The sequence below is a fragment of the Amblyomma maculatum genome, chromosome 5 (genome assembly GCF_055883805.1).
Source record: "Amblyomma maculatum isolate TAMU_Amacu chromosome 5, ASM5588380v1, whole genome shotgun sequence".
NCBI classification, from domain to species: domain Eukaryota; kingdom Metazoa; phylum Arthropoda; class Arachnida; order Ixodida; family Ixodidae; genus Amblyomma; species Amblyomma maculatum.
The window spans coordinates 89774609-89797497 of NC_139348.1; positions in this window are offsets into that span (position 1 = coordinate 89774609).

Consider the following 22889-nt stretch of genomic DNA (forward strand, 5'->3'; position numbering starts at 1 on the left):
CTCAGCCCGCTTTTTTCTGGGAACAGAGTCTCCAAAACGCAGTTTTAACTCGGTGGCGAACCGTTCCCAAGTCGTTAAGTTATCCTCGTTATTCTCAAACCAGGTCAGAGCCGTGTGAGTGAGAAAGAAAACGACGTTTGTTAGCATGGTAATGGGGTCCCACCGGTTGTACCGACTAACTCGTTGATAATCAAGTAGCCACTCCTCAACGTCCTCACCTTCTTCTCCCGCAAACGGTCGTGGTTCCCGGTAAGGCTGGGACGGAATTGGGTTGGAGTGGGCAGGCATGCCGCCAGCCTGGCTTGCAGCGTCGCGGCTTGCATGGATTGTGTCGGTGTGGTCCATAATGGTCGTGAGCGGTGGCAGTCCAGCGATGCGGCGACTACGTCGAAGCTCGAGTTGGCCTTGCAGCGCTGTAGATAGGGATCGAGGGGATCGTACCCCGCACCTCCACCAAGTTGTTACGATGAAATAAGAAGGGGTGTTTATTTACAGTGCTGATGTAGCGGAACAAGATGAAGCCTACTAGCGCCCAGAAAACCAACGCTTCTTCCTCCTTTTCTGTCACACCATCACCATCCTTCATCGTCGTCATTAGCGTGACAATATTAAAGAGAGAGGGGGCCTAACATACTTCCATATGGTACGCCACAGACTACAGATTTCATATCTAGTAGGAAGCATTTTATTGTTATTTTCTGTTTTCGATGCATAAGATAGGAGTGCGCAAACGATAGTTCATGCCCACAGAAACCACAACGCTGAAGTTTACAAAGACGTATTGAGTGGTTTAGTAAGTCGAACGCCTTCGAGAAGTCGAGGCATATACCAATGACTATCCTATTTTTTTCGAGTTCATTCAATATATAATCCTTTTGTTCTAATAACGAAACTTCAGTAGATCACCATACGGTGTTTTTTTTTTTCAAACCGTAAAAAGTTCGAATAGTTTAGAAAATACGAGAAGATAGATATTGGGCTATAGTTCCCGAGTTTTTTTATCACGTTTTTTAATTATGATTGACTAAGCAACTAAAGTAGTGAAAGGCGAAAGCCTGAGTGCCGCATTCTGCTACGGAACAGGTACTAATTATTGTGTTATGTATAATTAAATTATAGTCATTAATTGGTCCATAATTTTGTTAGCTAGTTAATTACTTATTTGATCAATAATTTGTGGTTTTATCAGTAATTGAACAATGATTGGCAAATAGCCATATAAGGCACGCATTCGCGCATACTGTGGTGGTGCTCCTTGGTCGGTCGAGACCTCTATGACGTCATCCCGCCTGGACCAATCAGACCCGCCGCAAAAGCGCGGCACATTTTGTCCATGACAGCATGAGCCATTAAAGGCCTTGGCTTTAATATTAGCAACACGCGCGATTTGCCTTTTGCAACAAAATACAGCAGTAATGACACAAATATTTAAAATGTACGTAACTTACGATATAATCAGATCAGAAATGTACCTAAGAGGGTCTATCTGGAAATCGTCAGTATCAGTTGATGTACTATTGTCAGCTCCTAGAAAGCAGCTGCTACGTCTGTTCTATCACTCGGTTTGAGAACTATAGTGCCACGAATGTGAAGAACTTAGGTTATGTCATTTTGTGGAGCTATATTTCTGCAGACCCTAACAAAGTTTGCTTTGCACGTGTCTGCAAGTTCTTTTCCGGATATGTTTACGCCTTCAATATTTAGGGTATTTGAGTCACCAAATTCACTATTTTGCCTCAATATAGGGTTTAGTCGCTTCAACGTAATGTCGGCACGACCTCGAGTTGACGCAAACTTATTTCTGTACTGAGTGTTTCTGGCTTGTTTAAGCTCGGTATTCAAACGATTATAATAATCTATCATCATCATCATCATCTTGATGATGATGATGATTCAACTTTGGCTTCAATAAAGTGATAATATAAGCAGTTTTTGGCAATTATCTTTGGCATTAATTCTTGTGTGATCCATGACTTGTGACTGTGAAGTCTTTTATTTCTAGTTACTATAGGAATACAAGCCATGTAAGTTGGCTTTATGGTGTTTAAGAATGTCTCATATGCACTATTGGCATCATTTTCTACAAGAACATGCATCCAGTTGCTTTTTTCGATCGTGGGTCTAAATGCGCACAGAGATCGTTCACAAATCAGTTGAAAAGAGTGTGCAGGACTACGTTCCTTTTAAAACATGTTTTAATACATATAAATATGGGCAAGTTATAGCTGATGTGAGAAATAATAACTCTGGAACTGGTCATACCGGGATAATGATTGGTAATAAACAGATCTGTGAGCGACGAGGACCTGGCAATTACACGCGTTGATGCTTTAATCACATCCAAAAGTCCTTGCGTTTTAAGAAATAAATTCAAGCTATTTTGGGATGTGTCTGTGGAGGACATGATAATATTTAGGTCACCGCCAAAAACAAGGTTTAAATGCAGACTGGTAGCAAAGAAAATCAAGCTTTCAAAAAAATCCAGAATCTTGACTATACAGCTCTTTGGCGGCCGATAGCACAGTGCAAAAAGAGTATTATCTAAAAATATCATTAAGATTTCGTATTCACTCAAAGAAATTGTGAACTGTTCTAACAGTTCAAATCGCAGCTTCTTCAATAGCATTAAAACGCCGCCGCCGCGGCCGGTGTCAGGATTTAGAAAAACGGTCTGATAACCAGGCGTTCGGAGAATATCGCAATTATTTGTAAAGCATGTTTCGCAAATCATGATGACATCAATGGGCACGTCTAACTGTTAGAGGAAAGTCTCCAAATATGCTTGCTTATATCTAACAGATCGAGTATTAACATGAAGGCATTTCAATGACGTGTGGGGAACCGGACCAAAGTAATCTTTGAAGTCGTTTAGTAGATAAGGAACTTCCGTTGCAGTCTGCATAGCTGGCAGTAACCAAAAAAGTAAATTCCATCTTTGTATTTCAGCTTGTCAAGATCGCAAACGTGCTGTACGACTATGGTTTGCGCACCATACGTTTCTCTGATCCAAATATTTCTGTTACTGTCAACGTCCTTTTAATACAGCGACGAACAGCATGCACAGGTATACACCACTGTAGTCAATCTTATAGAGATCACGTCCACATTACACACGAAGTACGTTGGAATTATTCTCTTTACGAGAGAGGACAGGTAGATTTATTGAAAGGAAAGCCGAGGGGTTGGCCGGAATGACTATCCTCAACTGAAGTATGCCTTCAGTAGCAAACCATTTTTTTATGCTGTTGCACCCGATTACATCTAAAGCACTAACCAAACATGTTGACTGGTGTACCTATGTTTGTTGGAAAAACGGCCGACAATGCAAATACTTAGTAGTATGTTTCTGGCGTTCTGCAGAAACAGTTCTTTAAAATGGTCTGGGTTTTTCTTCAGATTTTAGCATCGTATCGAGTTGAGTAGAAACCTTGTATATAATGCTTGCGACTTCTTCGTTATGCTCCTCAGCTATGTCCTTTATTTCAACATTGCCGATTTATACCACAGCCCTTCTGCCAGTATCTTCAAAATGTAGCCTCCTGGGGTTTTGCACGATCTCGAAGTCATATCGCAATTTTCAATGGCCTTCTTTAAGGCTATATTGTTCTCCTCGAGAGCCTCATCTTTTTTTAGCGTTCTAAAATTCCTCGTTGTAGAGCTCAAGACATTCTTAACCACCCTCAGTTTTTTACGCAGGTCACTTTCAGGCCTACTTTTAAATTCGTTCATTTCTTTTTAATCTCTTCCCACAAGTTCTCGTGACGAATACCCATACAACACCTCTCTTGGAATAAGGCAGCAGAGCAGGTAACAACACGAAACATAATAAGCATGCACAAACACAAGGACAACACTGCACTGACAACTATATTAACTATAGAAACCGCACATCTTCTTCCTTCACTTCACGTCTGCAGCCAACTTCTTCCTTGTCTTTAACATCCTGCCGGTTTGCGCAAAAATTCTACTTCCTTCTTCGACAAAACCACTGATGGCATGCTGACACATTGGTCTCCCAAGTCACAGATTGCATATGCTTCATAAATCTCTCTGGCTAACTTGTCCTTCATCCTTTTTATAACCTCAACATTGTGAAGGTCAGCCGGACATTTTTCGTCTCTACAACCAACGCAGTCCTTGCAGTGCACAGCAAGATTAGTGCCAGACTTGTCCGATATTGCCATAGCGTGCTCTCTAAACCTGTCATTGAGACATCTTCCTGTCTGTTCATTATATTTCTTTCCACAGTGCAAGGGAATCTGATAAACAATCCCCTGAATACACTTAGAGTACCTAGTCCGGTACGAAGTTTTGCATCCAGAGATGAAGTCCTGGTTGTTAACCTCCACGCACATCCCTTTAGCTCTGTTTGGTGCCGTTGGAATAATCCCGATGTCGTGTCTTTAACCAATCTTTATTAGATTATGGGTGAAGCCGTGCATATATGGTACCACTGACCACTTGTTCCCTTGAGTAAAGTTTTCTTTTTGAATCCTCCGCTTGATCGGCAGGACAGTGCTTTCTGTTATGCTACACAGCAAATGTTCAAGATACCCTGCCTCCAAAAGCCTCTCAGTCTGGCTTAGAAAACTTTTTTTAGCATGGTGGTGGCATGATTTGTTGAGAGCCGACGTCAATCAATCAATCATTCAATCATTTATTTCAATAAATATTGTGGGAATTCAACATTTCCCTCGCCCGCACGACGCGGCGAACGCCCTCTCTTTCTCTCGGGGAGCCCTCAACTTTCCCCTCTTGGCCTCCTTCCCCTGGCGCTGGGGCGGAGAGGGCGGGGGTGAGGGAACGGCCCCTTCTTCCTCCTCCCTTCTCATCTCGGTGGACAGCAGCTTCACCCAGAGGGACGACGCCGCGACGCCGTAGCGCGCGGATGCTGCTAGGACACCGAGGAAGAAAATTGGGCGTTCCCAATAAACAGCTTGGCCCGCTGGCTATGTTTGTCTCGGTGTGACCTTCTTCACGGCCGCGGGTGTGGTCAGAGCGGGCGGTGTGGCCTCGGCTCTCAGAGCGGAGCCGCAGCCCCGTGAGATTCCCCACAATATACAAATTTCAAAAATGCTGGGCCAATATCCGAAGCTATTTTATAGGCCCGTATATACATACACACACACACACACACACACACACACACACACACACACTTACATACATACATACATACACACACACACACATACATACATACATACATACATACATACATACATACATACATACATACATACATACATACATACATACATACATACATACATACATACATACATACATACATACATACATACATACATACATACATACATACATACATACATACATACATACATACATACATACATACATACATACATACATACATACATACATACATACATACATACATACATACATACATACATACATACATACATACATACATACATACATACATATACACAGCAGTGGAGACAGGCTAAAGGATATGTAACAAATGTTTTCAGGCTTATACACAAGCAAACGTAACAATCAATGAGCACACAATATAAAGTACAAAAAAGCATAAAATACATAACAGCAAATAAATGAAAAGCAGGCATGCACATACACAAATTATTTTAGGCGACTTGCATAATTGAGAGATGCAGCCTTCGCAACACCTTTTTTTACTGTCTTTGAATGTTGGGACATATACGGAATAAACTGCTTGTTCGCTCTAGGCTGGTACGTCCAACATCAGTGTTCTGGTAAGAATTCAAGACTCAAATCCAATAAGCGCAAAACACCTTCCTTTGGAAGTTCCCAGGTGAATCTTAGATCAGGGCAACTTTCTTCAAACACACAAAGAGCTATGTATTTTATTTGATAGTCGCCTTTCCTTTCTGTAATTCACACAATACCAAAAAGTCGTCAACGAACAATCTTTACAATACCTTTATATTTAATAGCCGTCCGAATCATTATGTCACATGCGGCTAGGTACACATCGCTCAGAACAGGAGCAACTCTCGAACCTATGCATACACCACTCCTTTGTAAATACAATATTCCATCATGGGATGCAACAGTTGACTTGAGATGGGCTGCAATTAACTCCAAGAATGTATCCGCAAACACGCCCGCTGAATTCTGGAAACCAATAGTAGCCCGCTTCTAAATCGTTTCTCGTAGTTCTTTCAACAAGCCTTCTTGTGGGATAGAATACTACAATATCGAGAGAAAGTTCAGAAAGTCTCTTCTTATCATATCCCTTGATCTCAGATATTATCTCCTCAGAGTTTTTTATTCTAAAGGGATCATCCACATGTACTTGGCCGAGATGCTTGACCAAGTATTCCGAGACTAGCATCTGCCACGTGTTTGCCTCTGACAATAATGCGCGGAAAGGTATTTCAGGTTAAAGACAAGGAAGAAGTTGGCTGCAGACGTGAAGGGAAGGAAGAAGATATGCGGTTTCTAGTTAATATAGTTGTCAGTGCAGCGTTGTCCTTGTATGCGTGTGTGTGCCTCTTACGCTTTGTGTTGTTCTTACCTGCTCTGCTGCCTTCTTCCAAGAGATGTGTGACCAACTAGCTCAGCGTTCGATCCATACAACAGAACGCAAACCTGCAGGAGGGAACAATACTGGCAGCAACGAATCCAGCTAAGCCCCGCTTGAGCAAACAATATAAAAACCAAAATTCAACTTGTATAATTCTTGTTATACAGGTTGAATTTTGGTTTTTATATTGTTTTGCTCAAGCGGTGCTTTTGGTTTTTATATAATGTGCCTCAAGCAAAGGCGACGGTTGATGCTGCTAATTCCTTCTTACAAGCAATTTGGTACCTTATGACTTTTTGCAAATGAATCTGTGTGTGTGTGTGTGTGTGTGTGTGTGTGTGTGTGTGTGTGTGTGTGTGTGTGTGTGTGTGTGTGTGTGTGTGTGTGTGTGTGTGTGTGTGTGTGTGTGTGTGTGTGTGTGTGTGTGTGTGTGTGTGTGTGTGTGTGTGTGTGTGTGTGTGTGTGTGTGTGTGTGTGTGTGTGTGTGTGTGTGTGTGTGTGTGTGTGTGTGTGTGTGTGTGTGTGTGTGTGTGTGTGTGTGTGTGTGTGTGTGTGTGTGTGTGTGTGTGTGTGTGTGTGTGTGTGTGTGTGTGTGTGTGTGTGTGTGTGTGTGTGTGTGTGTGTGTGTGTGTGTGTGTGTGTGTGTGTGTGTGTGTGTGTGTGTGTGTGTGTGTGTGTGTGTGTGTGTGTGTGTGTGTGTGTGTGTGTGTGTGTGTGTGTGTGTGTGTGTGTGTGTGTGTGTGTGTGTGTGTGTGTGTGTGTGTGTGTGTGTGTGTGTGTGTGTGTGTGTGTGTGTGTGTGTGTGTGTGTGTGTGTGTGTGTGTGTGTGTGTGTGTGTGTGTGTGTGTGTGTGTGTGTGTGTGTGTGTGTGTGTGTGTGTGTGTGTGTGTGTGTGTGTGTGTGTGTGTGTGTGTGTGTGTGTGTGTGTGTGTGTGTGTGTGTGTGTGTGTGTGTGTGTGTGTGTGTGTGTGTGTGTGTGTGTGTGTGTGTGTGTGTGTGTGTGTGTGTGTGTGTGTGTGTGTGTGTGTGTGTGTGTGTGTGTGATTGTAAGTACGTGAGTGTGAGCGTGAATGTGTTTGAAAGATATAAGAGGCACCATTAAGGGAGTGGCGGTTCGATATGTGGCAAAGTGAAAACACCTCACAACGATCATGGAGTGAAATAGCGATGGCGCTGCTCCCTACTAATTAGTCTTCATTAGTGTGGAAGGTTTTCATATCAGACTGAATCCATTTTTCTTAAAACATCGGACATAGTCTGATCATTTGGTTGTAGCATGAATCAATCGTAATTAGGACATATGCAGGAATGAAAGGTACGTCGTTTGCGATGAAAATAAAATTGCGATGACATAAGATTTGAGACATGGAGCTTTGGCGATGTGTAGGACAGAGTGGCCTGTTTGATCAAGGCATGTTTTTTTCACTGTGTTTAGGGAAACTTTGCATGCCTTGTGATCAGTGACGATGCACATAATAAATACATAATACACATTAAAAAAATTCCAAGGTTACTTCGACGCCCTAAGAACCCTTGGCGTACCGCGGAAAACCAACCTATCTGCTACGCTTACGGGCTGCCGGACCATGTCGCACACCTTTGCCGCCAACGCCATCCACCTTCTCGCCCTGATCCCTGGATCTACTCTTACTAAATCGAGCAGCCCTCACCGAGAACTCCACACGGCTCCGACTTTTTATCTTGCGGCAATCAAACGTATACCTCTCGCCGGTCATCTTCCCCTCGTCACCGTTCATCGTCCTCGCTTCTACGACATTCTACCGCTGCTGTTGAGGGAAACTAACAGTCTCAGTTCCCGGGACAAGAACCGCGCTTAGTTCGAACTCTTCAAGTCCTCCGTGTTTTTCCGCTAACGTAATACAAGTGTTTTTCGACGGAGTTACAATACTCGTCCTTGTCGACACGGGCAGTGCCGTATCCTTCATCACTGAAGCTCCTTGCCGTCGCGTTCGCAAGGCGACCACCTCGCTTTCCGACGTTTTGCTACGCACAGCCTCATCACAGCACATTCGTCCCTCAACGGCGTGCACGGCCCGTGTTCTCATCGGAGACGTTTTATACGCCGTCGAGTTTACTGTACTCCCACTGCTCACATGACACATCCTAGGCTACGATTTACTTTTCACTGATCGTGCTTTTATTGACTGTGCCCTTACGGAAGTTTCCTTTTTCACTTTTTGTGATACCACCGTGTGTAACGTCCCTACCTCCCTAGTCACAATAACCTCGGTCAAATTTCTCATACTGAACTCGTACTAAACTCGTACAAATCTCATATCATCTCATACAAATATCATTCAACAAATGAAAAACATATGAGATTGTATGATATTTGTATGAGTTAAGTATGAGAAATCAGTATCAGGTTATTGTGAATCATACAATTTTTTGGCTGGTCTGCAAAACTACTTTCCGTCAATGGCACAGATATTCTTCCATTTTCTGCTGCCCCAGTTCCACTCTCCGACGAAAGAGTTACTACTGTGAACGGCCGGGAGGCAGGGAACCAACTGTGTTTATTATCAGACAAGGGGTTGCCTTTATAAAGGCTGGTACAATGGGAACACGCGCACTCAGTGCCGCAAGAGCATGCGTTAGCATGACAGTGCGTCTGCTTACACCTTCCTTCCTTTGAAGAAAAACAAATACAACAAAAAAATAAGTCCGAAGGCTCCAAGCATATGCGTACTTTTTCTATCTTTACTACTACAAAAACCACTTGGCTCGACCAGGAATTCGGTTCTGTTACCTTCGCAATGACACCGTCGTGCTACATCCGTTGCAGCCCTTCTTTGACACGCTCTTGCAGGGTGATGGGGACGCGTCTCACCGGCTTGACGACACCTCAAGCTTCGAGCTTCAGTTTCATGCGGTGGTGGTGGTGAAAACATTTATTATGATAATACATATAGGTATGTACACTAGTTGGGATGCCTAGACAGGCACTCCATTGGCGTTTGCCGCAGCCCGGGCGCGCTGCGTTAAGACCCTTTGGGCCTCTAGGGTGCAGCAGCCGGACAGGGCCGCCTCCAAGTTATCTCGGGTGGGGTTGGGGATAGGGGGCAAAGATGGGTTTTTCTGGCAGGCACACACCATGTGGTAGATGTCAGACACCTCCCCACAGTGCGAGCACAGCCCGTCGAATTGCGGATCAAAATGTTTTAGAGTAGCCGGGCACAACATTGTATTGGTGAGCAGGCGCAAGAGCACCCGCTCGTTAGCCTTCCCCACCCCTTTGCACGGGGTAGGAAGAGTTTGGTGCGTAGATCTGTAATATTCACATATTTCTTTAAATTTGTACACTGGGCTGAAATCAAAATCGTGGTCCGCGTCGGGTCCCGTGGGAAATGCCCGGAGAGAAAGCGCGCGGGCGGCGGCGTCGGCTGCCTCATTCCCTTGGAGACCTTGGTGACCTGGAGCCCAAACGAGAGATCGGTACGCGGGATCCGAATCTCGACTGCAATTTTGGTATATGCGGTAAGCTAGAGGAGCAGTCCACCCTTGCTGGACGTTCCGACAAGCCCCTCGCGAGTCGGTTATGATGTATTTGGAGGAGGAGTCAGAGGCTGCGAGGGCGATGGCAACCTCTTCTGCGTGTGTTGGTGACTGGGCCTTGAACGTAAGGCCATCTACTGTTTTGCCCTTGTGGATGACCGCGGCTGTGTACCAACCCCAAGGGTTTGGGCCGGACACATCCGCATAGAAAACTCCTGGTTTGCTTCCATAATGGCGGTCCAAGGCTTCCGCCCGCGCCAGGCGCCGACCATTATGGTCCTCTTTGGACATGTTGGCGGGGAGAGGCCGCACATGGAGGGCGCGTCTCCATTTTTCGGGAATGCGACATCTCTCCTCTGTGAGTTGGGTGCGTTGGATGTGAAGTCGGGCAAGAAGACGGCGACCCGACTCTGTCTTTGTTAGACGTGTGTACTGATTGGTGAGGTGGGCCTCCCGAAGCTCCTTGAAAGTATTCACCACACCCAGCGCCATGAGACGGCTGGTAGAGGTGGAGACCGGGAGGTCCAGTGCTCGTTTCATGATATTACGGAGGATAACTTCGAGAGTATCCTCCTCCTGTTTCCGCAGGTGGAGGTAGGGAGTCGAATACAAGATTCGACTGGTGACGAATGCGTTCGCCAGCCGCAAGGCGTCCTTGCATCGTAACCCACCGCGCTTGTTGGAAACCTGCCGGACCATGCGGCCCACCTGGTCCGCCACCGGCCGGAGCTTGGCGAGTATTGTGTCGCATCGTCTCTGGTTGTGTATAAAGAGCCCAAGAACTCTGATTTCCTTAGATTCTTGAATGGGACCGCTTTGCAAGGTGAGATTGATTTGAGTCGAGCATGAGCGCGAGGGGCGCAGATGCACGAATTCAGATTTTGCGGTGAGCATTGGAGACCACAGCCGCGGGCATAGCGGTCCACTATGCTAGCAGCCGTTTGCAGGCTTGTCTCCATGTCCCCCAGACGGCCTTGCGTGGTCCAGAGGGTGATGTCGTCGGCGTACAGCGCGTGCTGCACACCTTCGACCGCACCCAACAGAGAAGGCAAGCGCATCATTGCAACGTTGAATAGCAGAGGGGACAGCACTGCGCCTTGCGGAGTGCCCCTCGTGCCGAGCAAAAAAGGTCCGTGTTCTTGATCCTGTATTCGGATATAAGACAGTCTGTCTGTGAGAAATTGTTTGATGTAGTTGAAAGTGTTCGTACCGCAGTGCGTTTGACTCAAGTGCGTGAGTATGACCTCGTGTGTTACATTGTCGAATGCCCCTTTGAGATCCAGGGCGAGGACGATTTTGTCGTTTCTTGTGCATGTGATGGGGTTCAGTATTTCGCGGTCGAGTTGAAGCAGGACATCCTGTGCGGATCTGTGTGGGCGAAATCCGAACATGGTGTCCGCGAAAGTGTTGTGTTGTTCAAGGTACTCAGACAGCCGATCCCGCACCATCGTCTCCATCAATTTGCCCACACACGAGGTGAGAGAGATGGGTCGGAGGTTGTCCGTGTCGACTGGTTTCCCAGCTTTGGGAATAAAGGTGACGAGAGCCGTCTTCCATTCAGAGGGAAGGGGGGTTTCCTCTGTCCAGATTGCATTGATATAGTCAAGAAAGGTGACCTCTTTGATTTCTCCCAGCCCCTGGAAAAATCTCCAAAATTGTCGACTATTTGTTTAGTCTCTGTGGCATCTACGGTGTTTATGCGGCCAATCAGCCCTACGCATTCAGCGACCCTGCCACTCAGTGTAACACGAACGGCTTGTTTTAGATAAAGAATAGCGCCGCGGTAGACTGCGCTGCGCTTCTGACACGAAGCTTAATTTTCTTCGTTGTCGTTTCCTTGTGCCCAAAATATGGCCGTAGCGTAGAGCGACAATCTTGCGCTTTTTGTGTCGTTATCTGTACGAGCATCTCTTCGGGCATTACACAGCAGTTTGCGCCTCTATCAATCTTGCGGCGTACGGCGGTACCTGCTATGTCGACAGTTTCAACCAGTGGTAGTGGCTGTCAATTGCTTTGACTTCAAGTGTTTGAAGGAAATAATCGTCATCCTCGTCTATTTCGACCTCCTTTATCTTGCATCGATGGCCCCTCGGTCTCACTTCCGGTTGCTGACACCCGCGCACAAAGTGGTTTCCATAGCAGAAGTAGGCTGGTGCGAAGGCTGAGCCTAAAAGCGGTTCAGTGGTACCGCAGCATAGCCAAAGGTCGGGGGACCAATCACTCAGATTAAGAAATTTTACTACGACAACTTAAAAACTACCAATCAACATAAAAAAGACATTTTGATAGCTTCGCTTGTGAATGATGTTAGGTATTTTATTGAGACATTCTTAATTTGAAAAAAATCTTGCAACACTCTTATTGCGCTCCCTTGATGTTGCATCGGTCTTGACCAAACTTTTCAGGCCTTGCTAGGTTCTTGCGAAGTAGGCAACCAGAGGTAAGCAAGCCAACGAAGATAACGAAGCTGACAAAGCACGAAACGGTTTCTTATCGCCTGCTGTTCGTCTGCTGTGGTGCGAGCTTTGGTGCGCCCGGAAAAGCATATAAATTTAGTTCGCAAGTCTGAAAATGTCCCCTTTGCGAAGATTTCGACGTCCTTGCTGGTCGCTGCTCTGTCGCCGTTTGGTGAGATTTAATATCCCCCTACAGCCATGTTTTTTTTTTGGTTTCGTCCCTTTTGTTGTGCGGCCAGTGCGAATTAGTCTTTTTGCAGCATTGTATTGCGCTTAGCGCTTTATCTAGCGATAAAACGCTACGCGCAATACAATGAGTATGGCAGGTGTCATCTGCCGTACTCACTTCAGCCTCCCTGATTTCTTAAAGCGGTCGTTCGCTTGTTCTTTAGCTCGGCATATTTCTACGGTTTTGGCGTATCACGGATTCTCAAACAGACGTTTCTACTGCAAGTCCTTGTCCCTAACTCCTAGCATTATTCGACTGCGCAGCAGTCTGGCCTCAAGCTCTTCAAATTCGCATAGGCGAGCAAAATGCCTAATTTCTATAAGCCACTCGCTGAAAGTTTTACCCTCGTGCTGATCTCGGGAGCAAAAACTAAACTAGCTGAACGTTAAATTCGTTGTTGGTTTGCAGTGGGCCTCAAATATTTCAATCAGCCTATCGATATCTTGCTCTTCTTCCTCTTTTGATACTGAACGTATAGAATGCCCGCCTTGCTTCTTCACGAATTGTCATAAGAAATGTTGTTGCCTGTACTTCTTTTGGCTGGTTTCTTAGTCCGGTCGCCGTAGAAAACAGTGAACTCGCATTTCCAGGTGATCGAATTCTGGTAAACGTCGCTCGTACTTTCCAGTGGATTTGGTGATCGAAGAAGCGTCGACGTCATAGTCCTTGTTCTGCCGTGCTCCAGGGATCCTGTTGCATGAGGGGGCGGATGCAAAAAATGATAAATGTGGCTGACGAGCCGCGTCGCCCCCCCCCCCTTCTAACACCATGTGAACGGCCGGGAGGCAGTGAATCAATTGTGTTTATTATAAGACAAGGGGCTGCCTTTATAAAGACTGATACAATCGGAGCATGCTGACTCAGTACCGCAAGAGCATGCGCCAAATGAGAGTGCGCCTGCTTACAACTACTTCGACTGTCTTTTTCACACCTCCGCGCCGCTTCACATCATCCCTGCCTACTGCTTCCATTTGTTGTTCTCAAGCTCGAAAATTGCCTTAGTGCAATGTACGTCTCGAATTCATTTTCTTGCCTCTCTGTCCTGCTAACCGGCGAGAGTCTCGGTCGTATTGAAGAACTTCACCCCGCTCTTATAAATACTCTACCTTTCACGCCACTTCATTCGACGTTAATGTTCCAGCTCTTACGATATAGCGACCGCTTCCACACCACATGTTTTTCAACTGACTATTGACGCAGATCTTCCGCCCACGCAACGCGATGAACTCGCTGCCCTCTTACAGAGCTTCACTTCTTCCTTCGACCTTCCTCACACTGCTCTGAGTAGCACGTCTGCCGTTACGCGCACAATCGACACCGGTACAAATGCACCTTTGCGCCAGCGTCCTTATCGCGTCTCGTCCTCTGAGCGACAAGTCATTGTTCATGAAATGGATTATATGCTTCGCCGGGGCGTCATACAGCCATCTAACAGTCTATGGGCGTCTCCGGTTGTTTTGGTCACTACGAAAGATTGTTCCAACCGAGTTTGCGTCAATTACCGTAGGCTAAACAAGATCACGCGCAAAGACCTCTATTTTCGGCAGCCAATCGACGATGCCATCGACTGTTTACATGGAGCCAAGTATTTCTATTATATTTGCGCTCTGGCTACTGGCAGGTGCTGATGACTGATGCTCACAACTCGAAAACTGCCTTTGTAACACTGAACGGCTTATACGAGTTCAACGCTATGCCCTTTGGCCTTTGCAATGCTGCGGCAACTTTCGAACGCCTGATGGACACTGATTTTCGTGGACTCAAATGTCAGAACTGCCTTTGTTGTCTGGACTGCATCGTAGCTTTTTCTACAGACTTTTCTTCTCACCTTCTACGCATGAAGCATGTCCTCATGTGTCTCGCCGACACTGGGATTCGGTTGAATTTGATGTGCCACTTTGCCGCCCGAGGACTCACAATTTTAGGACACGTAGTTTCGAAGGAAGGCATTCTTCCCAACCCCACCAAACTTCGTGCAGTTGCAGAGTTTTCGAAGCCAACCTCCCTTAAGCAGCTTCGGAGTTTTATCGGCCTCTGCTCCTAATTTCGACGTTTCATCTTGAACTTCGCCTCTATCATCGCTCCTCTGACCCAGCTCCTTGCCGGCAGCTCCGACCTTTCCGCCTGGACACCAGCCTGCGATAAAGCCTTCGACACTTTACGCCGCCTTTTGGTTTCGCCTTCCATTCTTCGTCCCTTCGACCTGACTGCGCCGACGGAGATTCACACTGACGCCAGCAGTATTGGGCTCGAGGCCGTCTTCACCTAACGTAAGCCTGGTTTCAGCGAGTATGTGGTGGCATACGCCAGCGGAACATTGACGAAAGCGGAGTCTAATTATTCTAAAACAAAAAGAGAATGTTTGGCAATTATGTGGGGCATCGGCAAATTTTGTCCCTATGAGTATGGCCTACCATTTTATGTCGTGACCCATCACAACGATTGGTGCTGCCTGGACTCTCTGAAAGGCCCAGCCGGCCGTCTTGCTTGCTGGGCTCTCCGTCTCTATGAGTATGACATTTATGTAATTTATCAATCAGGCCTGAAGCATACAGATTCGGACTCTCTTTCCCACTCCCCATTGCCTAGCGCTTCCTCTTCTGAGCACGTCTGGGCTTACGATTTGTCGACCCTTGCCACTGCAGACATGGCCATCGAACTGCGGAATAACCCGTGGATCAGTGCACTTTTCAACTTTCTTTCAAGTCCGACTCCCAGTCATTAATCCCGAGCACTCGTCCGCCAATCCCACCACTTCTTCATTCGAGACGGTCTGCTCTATCGCCGAAATGATTTGCTTGACGGATGGAAATCGCTCCTATAGTCATCCCGCGTCATCTCCGCGCCGACATTTGCGCTGCCTTCCATGCTGACCCACAGTGCGCCCACGGTGGCGTATTGAAAACCTATACGCGCCTCCCTCTGCGATTTTACTGGAATGGAAGGTACCGCTTTGTACGACATTTCTTGAGCGCCTGAGAATCTTGTCAATGCTGAAAAACTCCTCAGAAGTCCCCTGCTTCGTTGTAGCCGTAACCCTGTCCTGCCCGTCTGTTTAACCGCGTTGGCATACCACTCCCGCTGGCAACCGGTGGATTATAGTAGCAGTAGATCATCTCACTCGCTACACTGAAACATCACCGTTACCCTCTGCCTGTGCATGAGATGCCGCTTTGTTTCCTCTCATGAACCTAAATCTCTGCCACGGGAATCTCAAAGAACTACTCAGTGACTGTGGACGTGTTTTCTTGTCCGACGCACTTAAGGCCCTACTGAAAGAATGCCGAATCATTACCCGAACGACTACGAATGGCCTGATAGAACGCTTCAACCGTACTCTGAGTGACGTGCTGGCCATGTACGTGAACGACGCTCATTGCAACTGGGATCACGTTCTTCCCTTCATAACTTACGCGTACACTACTGCGACAGTGATCACTAGTGGATTTGCTCCCTTCCTTCTTCTTTAGGGGCGTGAGCCAACCTACACAAAGAACTGGCTTCTTCCCTACCGCCCGAATGTTTCTGAATTGACGTCACTCTCGGATCCCACCCAGTGCGCAGAATGCCCTCAGCTCGCCTGTTTGCTTACAGCCGATGACAAGTGGCAACAAAAGCACCACCGTGATCCCGGCTAGGCTTCCTTATATTCCTCCAACTCCCTGTAGTGGCTCTGGGTCCCTGCCACAACCCCCAACCTTTCAAAGAAGCTCCTTTCTCGGTATCACGGTCCTTACCGGGTCCTTCAACAGCCATTATAAACTACGTAGTTGAAACCATTACACCCTATGCGGACTTGAATCGCCGTGGATGCGAAACAGTTCGTGTGAATCGAATCAAGCCCCACTACAATCCGTCTGCCCTTTAGGCTCCATAAGTAGCCAGAATGGCTCCTTTTCTACCCGGGAGGAAATTGTAATGTGGTAATCCAAGTCGTTATATCCAGTGCCACTCATCGCGCGCTGGCGCACCCGAGCACAAAGAAGTTGGCGGCTGTCTTCGTGATTCGCTACGCCTGATGCTCCTCCGCGAGTTCCTCATGAGCAGCGGGATCCATCTGGGTCGACTGAATAAACACACCCCTCAGTTCAGTTCAGTTCAGTCGTTCAGTAGTGTCCGACTCTTCGTGACCCTATTGACCATGTCACGCCTCGCTTTCCGGCCTCTCACTATCTTCCTAACATCACATAACTTCATCTGCAGTGCCTCGAGGATGCCATCTAACCATCGCGTTCGCTGCCTACCCCTTCTCCGGCGACCCTCAACCTTTCCAACATCAAATCTTTCTCCAGCGACTCCTCTCTTCTCATCAGATGACCAAAGTAGCTGAGCTTTAACTTTAGAATTTGACCCTCCAATGAGCAGTCAGGGTTTATGGTCGACAATATTGACTTATTTGATCTTCTGGCAGTCCAAGGAACTCTCAAGAGCGCTTCGCCAGCACCACAATTCAAACGCGTCAATTCTTCGGCGGTCAGCCTTTTTCACAGTCCAACTCTCGCATCCATACATCACAACTGTAAAGACCATAGCACGAGTTATACGGATCTTGGTTGGCAGACTAATGTCTTTGCTCTTGACTAGGCGGTCAAGGCTAACCATTGCTCTCTTTCCCAGAAGCAGGCGTCTCCTAATTTCATGGCTGCAGTCTCCTTCCGAGGTAATCTTGGAGCACAAGAAGAGAAAATCTGTCACAGCTTCCACTTCATGTCCCTTGATGCTCCAGGACTTGATAGGGCAAGACGCCATGATCTTTGTCTTTATAATGTTCAGTTTAAGCCCAAGCTTCTCACTCTCTTCTTGTACGTGCATCAGAAGTCTCTTGAGTTCCGCTTCACTTTCTGCCATTAAAGTGGTATCATCCGCATATCTAAGGTTGTTGATACGTTTTCCAGCAATCTTCACTCCAGCTGAAGACTCGTCCCGACCGGCCTTCCTCATGATGCACTCTGCATATAGGTTAAATAGGCAGGGCGACAGTATGCAGCCTTGCCTCACTCCTTTCTCAATCGGAAACCAATCAGTAAGACCATGCCCAGTTCTGACTGTGGCCTCTTGCCCTTCATACAGGTTCCTGAGGAGACAGATGAGGTGAATTGAAACTCCCATCTCTTGGAGAGCTTGCCACAATCTGCTGTGATCTACGCAGTCAAACGCTTTCGCATAATCAATAAAGCAGAAGTAGATGGGTTTCTGGAACTCTCTTGCTTTTTCCATGATCCAGCGAAGGTTGCCAACTTGGTCTCTAGTTCCTCTGCCCTTGCGAAACCCAGCTTGCACGTCCGGAAGCTCCCGATCCACATACTGCTGCAGCCTACCTTGGAGGATTTTCAACATCACCTTGCTAGCATGCAAAATAAGCGCGATCGTGCGGTAGTTGGAACAATCTTTGGCACTGCCTTTCTTTGGAATGGGGATGTAAACTGACCTCCTTCACTCCTGTGGCCACTGCAGGGTTGTCCAAATCTTCTGACATAATGTATGCAGAATGTTAACAGTGTCGTCATGGCTGAGGTTTTGAAGCAACTCAGCTGGAATGCCATCAATTCCGCTAGCTTTGTTCTTAGCAAGGCTGGCTAAGGCCCATTCAACTTCACTCTTCAGGATGCCCGGCTCGAGATCAGTGATCACAACCGTCTTATGTTGGGTTTGCACATTCGGGTCCTTCTTGTACAGTTCTTCTGTGTATTCCTGCCACCTCTTCTTTATCTCTGCGGCTTCAGTGAGGTCCTTGCCTCGTTTGTCCTTTATCACGCCCAGCTTAGCACAGAAGCTTCCTTTGATATCTTTGATTGTCTTATACAGAGCTCTTGTGTTCCTTAATTGGCTGTTGTCCTCAACTGCTTGGCACTGTATGTTCAGGAAGGCATTCTTAGCTCTCCTTGCTATTTTCTGAAAATCTGCATTGAGAACCTTGTATCTTTCTGTTTCCCCCATAACTTTTGCCATCCTCCTTTCCTCAGCTATTTGCAAAGCCTCTTCAGATAACCAGTTTGTTTCTTGCGTTTCTTTTGCTTTGGAACTACCTTAGTTGCAACTTCTTGTGTTATATCACGAACATCAGTCCACATCTCTTCGGGCTCTTTGTTTTCTAGATCTAATTCTTGAAATCGATTAATCACTTCCACAGCATATTGTAATGGAACTTGATCCAGATTATACCTGAAAGGCCTTCTAGTTTTCTGCGTTTTCCTCAATCGAAGCTTAATCTTGGCAACAAGAAGCTGATGATCGGTGCCACAATCGGCCCCAGGCCTTGTTTTTACTGCTTGTATAGCGCTTCTCCATCTCTGCCGGCAAATAATATAATCGATCTGATTCCTGTACAGACCGTCCGGTGAAGTCCATGTGTACAGGCGCCTCTTGTGCTGTTGAAAATGAGTATTCGCTATGGTCAGGTTGTTTTCTTGACAAAACTCTACTAGCCTCTGCCCAGCTTCATTTGGCTCACCATGACCGAACTTGCCTGTAATTCCGGATATTTCTTCACTCCCTACCTTAGCATTCCAGTCTCCTATGAGAAAAACGACGTCTGATGATGGGGTGCGGTCTAAAAGGCATTGTAGGTCCGCATAAAATCTCTCAACGTCAGCTTCTTCAGCAGTAGTGGTCGGTGCATAGACTTAGATAACTGTTATGTTGAAAGGGTGACCTTGGATCCGAAGCGAAATCATTCGGTCGTTTTTGGGGTTGTACCCTAGCACTGCTTTGCTCATTCTTCTGTTTACTATGAGAGCGACCCCATTCCTTCTCTTGGATTCGTGCCCACAATAAAAGACATAATGGTCGCCGGAGTTAAATTCTCCCATTCCGGTCCAATTGAGCTCGGTGATACCCAAGATATCAATGTTCAATCTGTCCATTTCTCGCTTGACGATATCCAGTTTACCTTGCGTCATAGATCTTACATTACATGTTGCTATGTGATACATCTCCTTGCAACATCGGACTTTCCGGTCGCTTCCCGACACATCCACAACTGAGCGTCCTTTTGGCTTTAGCCCAGCCGCTTCATTCGTCCTGGAGCTACTAGGAATCGCCCTTTGTTCATCCCCAGTAACATGTGGGACGCCTTCCAACCTGGGGGGCTCATCTTCCGGCGCCATATTATTAATGGTATTGTGACTGGCCATAGGGTTTTCTTGGCAGGAAATACTGGAGTGGGTTGCCATTACCTTCTCCAGTGAATCACATTTTGTCAGAACTCTCTGCCGTGACCTGTCTATCTTGGGTGGCCCTACACAGCAGAGCTCACGACTTCATCGAGTTTCGCAAGCCCCTCCGCCCCGACAAAGCAGTGATCCATGAACACACCCCTACAATATCTATATTATGGTAAGCGCCATCTCCAACATTCTGTATAAGGCGTGTCCTTGGTGAAGGTATTTTCGTAGCTTTTAAGCGATAGCCTATACAGCACGTTTGGTCCTAAAGCCGTTGCAGTGATAACAGTAGTAGCAGGCACAGCATTTCTGTAATAATCGGGGGCTGGGTGAAAAAATATTCGTATCATGGTAAGTTTTGTACCAGTGATTGATGATTGATTTTGTCGTCATTGACCATGACTAGTTGATGAAATCAGTATAATTAACTGACTATTTGATTATATATTGAAATGAAGTTCTGAATTAAAAATGGCTCGAAAGCTGTCAAATTTCACAGAATTGAAAGCCAATGCTTGATAATGCTAATTGCGAAAATTAAATGTGTATTCGATAAAGTAATAATTAAAAAATTTGAAAAAAGAAGTGAAAACATGAAGGTGCAAAGATATAAAAATGCTCTTAAATGTAATTGATCAATTACTTAATGGAATTAATTGCTAAAAATGAAAAATGCTTTAAATGGTACCGTGCTGCTCAGAATAGAAATACAATGCTTGTTGTTGCTGACAAGTGCTCTATAAAAGAAAAAATTTATTCAGAAGTGAAAAATCAAGTGAAGAGGCATCTTTCCTTTATGTGCGGAGCTATCGCCTCATACGTTTAACGTCAGAGGTCTGGTGTTCCCCTAACTTTTTAGTTCCTCTATTTAAAAAATATTAGGAGCGAGACGAAAAGAAATATTTTTTTAGCATATAGCAGCATGAAAGAATGCAATGTCGCGCCTTTCGCTAGATATTGCATGATATTGCAAGGAATGGCTACATCCTTCAAGTCATATGAAAAGAGCTGAGGACCAAAACGAATAGTCCTTTACTCGTACAATTCGGATTCCTACATGCTAGTTTATTCGTTATCTCAGAATAAATTGAGCTTCGAAGAACATTCCAAGTTTATACTCTATGCTAACAGCAGCCTTTCGCAGCCAAAAGAGGCTGGTGTCACAAGATTAATCGACAAAAGGCAATTGCGCACAATCCCGCGAACGAATATGTACAAGGTAGCAGGAGGCATTATATATCTGTTGAAGACAGCAGCTCTACGATAACATCATCAAGACCTAACAGGTCATGAAGGCGAGCACGTTCTAAAAAAACACAACCAAGAAAAAAATGGATATCCGTCGAAGTGAAGCCTCACTCGCACCCCAAATATAGCTCCCTTGCCCGAAAGCGATATTGATTGCCTGTCGGCGCCATCCCCGCGGGAGCTGGCCGAAGGTTGCGGACTGGTGACAGTTTTGCACGACAGCGCTAATACCTCCAGCTATTGTACTTCCGCGATGTGAGCATGACGCAGTAAGGAAACTTTGTTCATTAAGCTCAACGAGCCAAGTTTGTTTTACAGGAATGCTTTTCGGAGATGGTCTTGCATTGGTTTTATATTTCATTTAGTTTAAGGGGATTTCGTCGAATATTGTGTTTTCCTCTAATAACATGTCGCTGCTAAATCCCTGAACACCACTGACGTCTGGTGATGGAAAAGTACACATAACAAATACACAATACAAAAATACACAATAAATGATATGTTGTATTTTTTATTTGTGCCGAAGGCAGCCGCATGCCTGCGTCCCTGTGCCGAAGGCAGCCACGTGCCTGATGGATGGATGGATGGATGGATGGATGGATGGATGGATGGATGGATGGATGGATGGATGGATGGATGGATGGATGGATGGATGGATGGATGGATGGATGGATGGATGGATGGATGGATTTATTGAAAGGAAAAGGCAGAGAGGATGGACGGAATAATTCAAATCTGGCCTGCTACTCTGCATTGGGGAAGGGAAAGGAGAGAAGAAAGAAGGTCATGATGGGTGACGATGTGGGAGAAGGCATATGAAATACATATACAGACACAGTAGCTTGTTTTACAAGCGCGAATCAAGTCCGCTGGCGCATAAAAAACGGCAGAGCACGCACTGCCTGGACACCCTTCCCCTTGTCCTGCCAAGCGCCCAGCAGCAGTTCCTCCGACAGAGGCCTCTTGTCTAAACGCTTCAAGGAAGCGGCTAGCACACTTCTTTCGCGCGCATACACTGGGCACTCCAATAATATATGGTCCACAGTCTCTGGGATGCCACAAGTTGAAACATTCCGGCGAGTCCATCTGTCCAATTAAATATAAGTGCTTGTGCGTGAAAGCCACGTTTAAACGAAGTCTATGTAGTAAGCATGCCTGATGACGTGGAATATCACGCGGAATATAAAATGTAAATGTTTGATTGAGCCTTCTTAGACGAATGTGTCGGTCATCTGGCTGGGCCCAGTAAGATGCTGTAGCATTATTCATACAACTCGTAAGAAGGCACGTCGTCTCCGCTCTTGAAAAAGGCACAGCTGTTTGGAGGCCATTGATGAGCGCGCTTTTCGCTTCAACATCGGTCTGTTCATTCCCATGGAGCCCGCAGTGGGCAAGGATCTATTGAAACATTATCCTGTGGCCTTGCAGCTGGGCAGATGTGAGGAGCTCCATAATGTTTTGTGCCAGGGACTGATAGGCAGTGTGGCGTAAGAAGTTTTCCAAAATTTGTAATGCAGTCTTTGAGTCCGTGAATATACACCTTTTTTGAGGTGGTTCCCCACATATGTAGCGAATAGATTCCAGAATGGCTACAAGTTCAGCAGCGGTTGATGAAGAGGTATGTCCCAAAAGAAAATGCAGAGTCGTTTTCTGAGTTGGTATGACCACAGCTGCAGCGGATACCTGTGCTGACACAGATCCATCATTGTATACGTGAATATAATTAGGATATTCTGACCAGA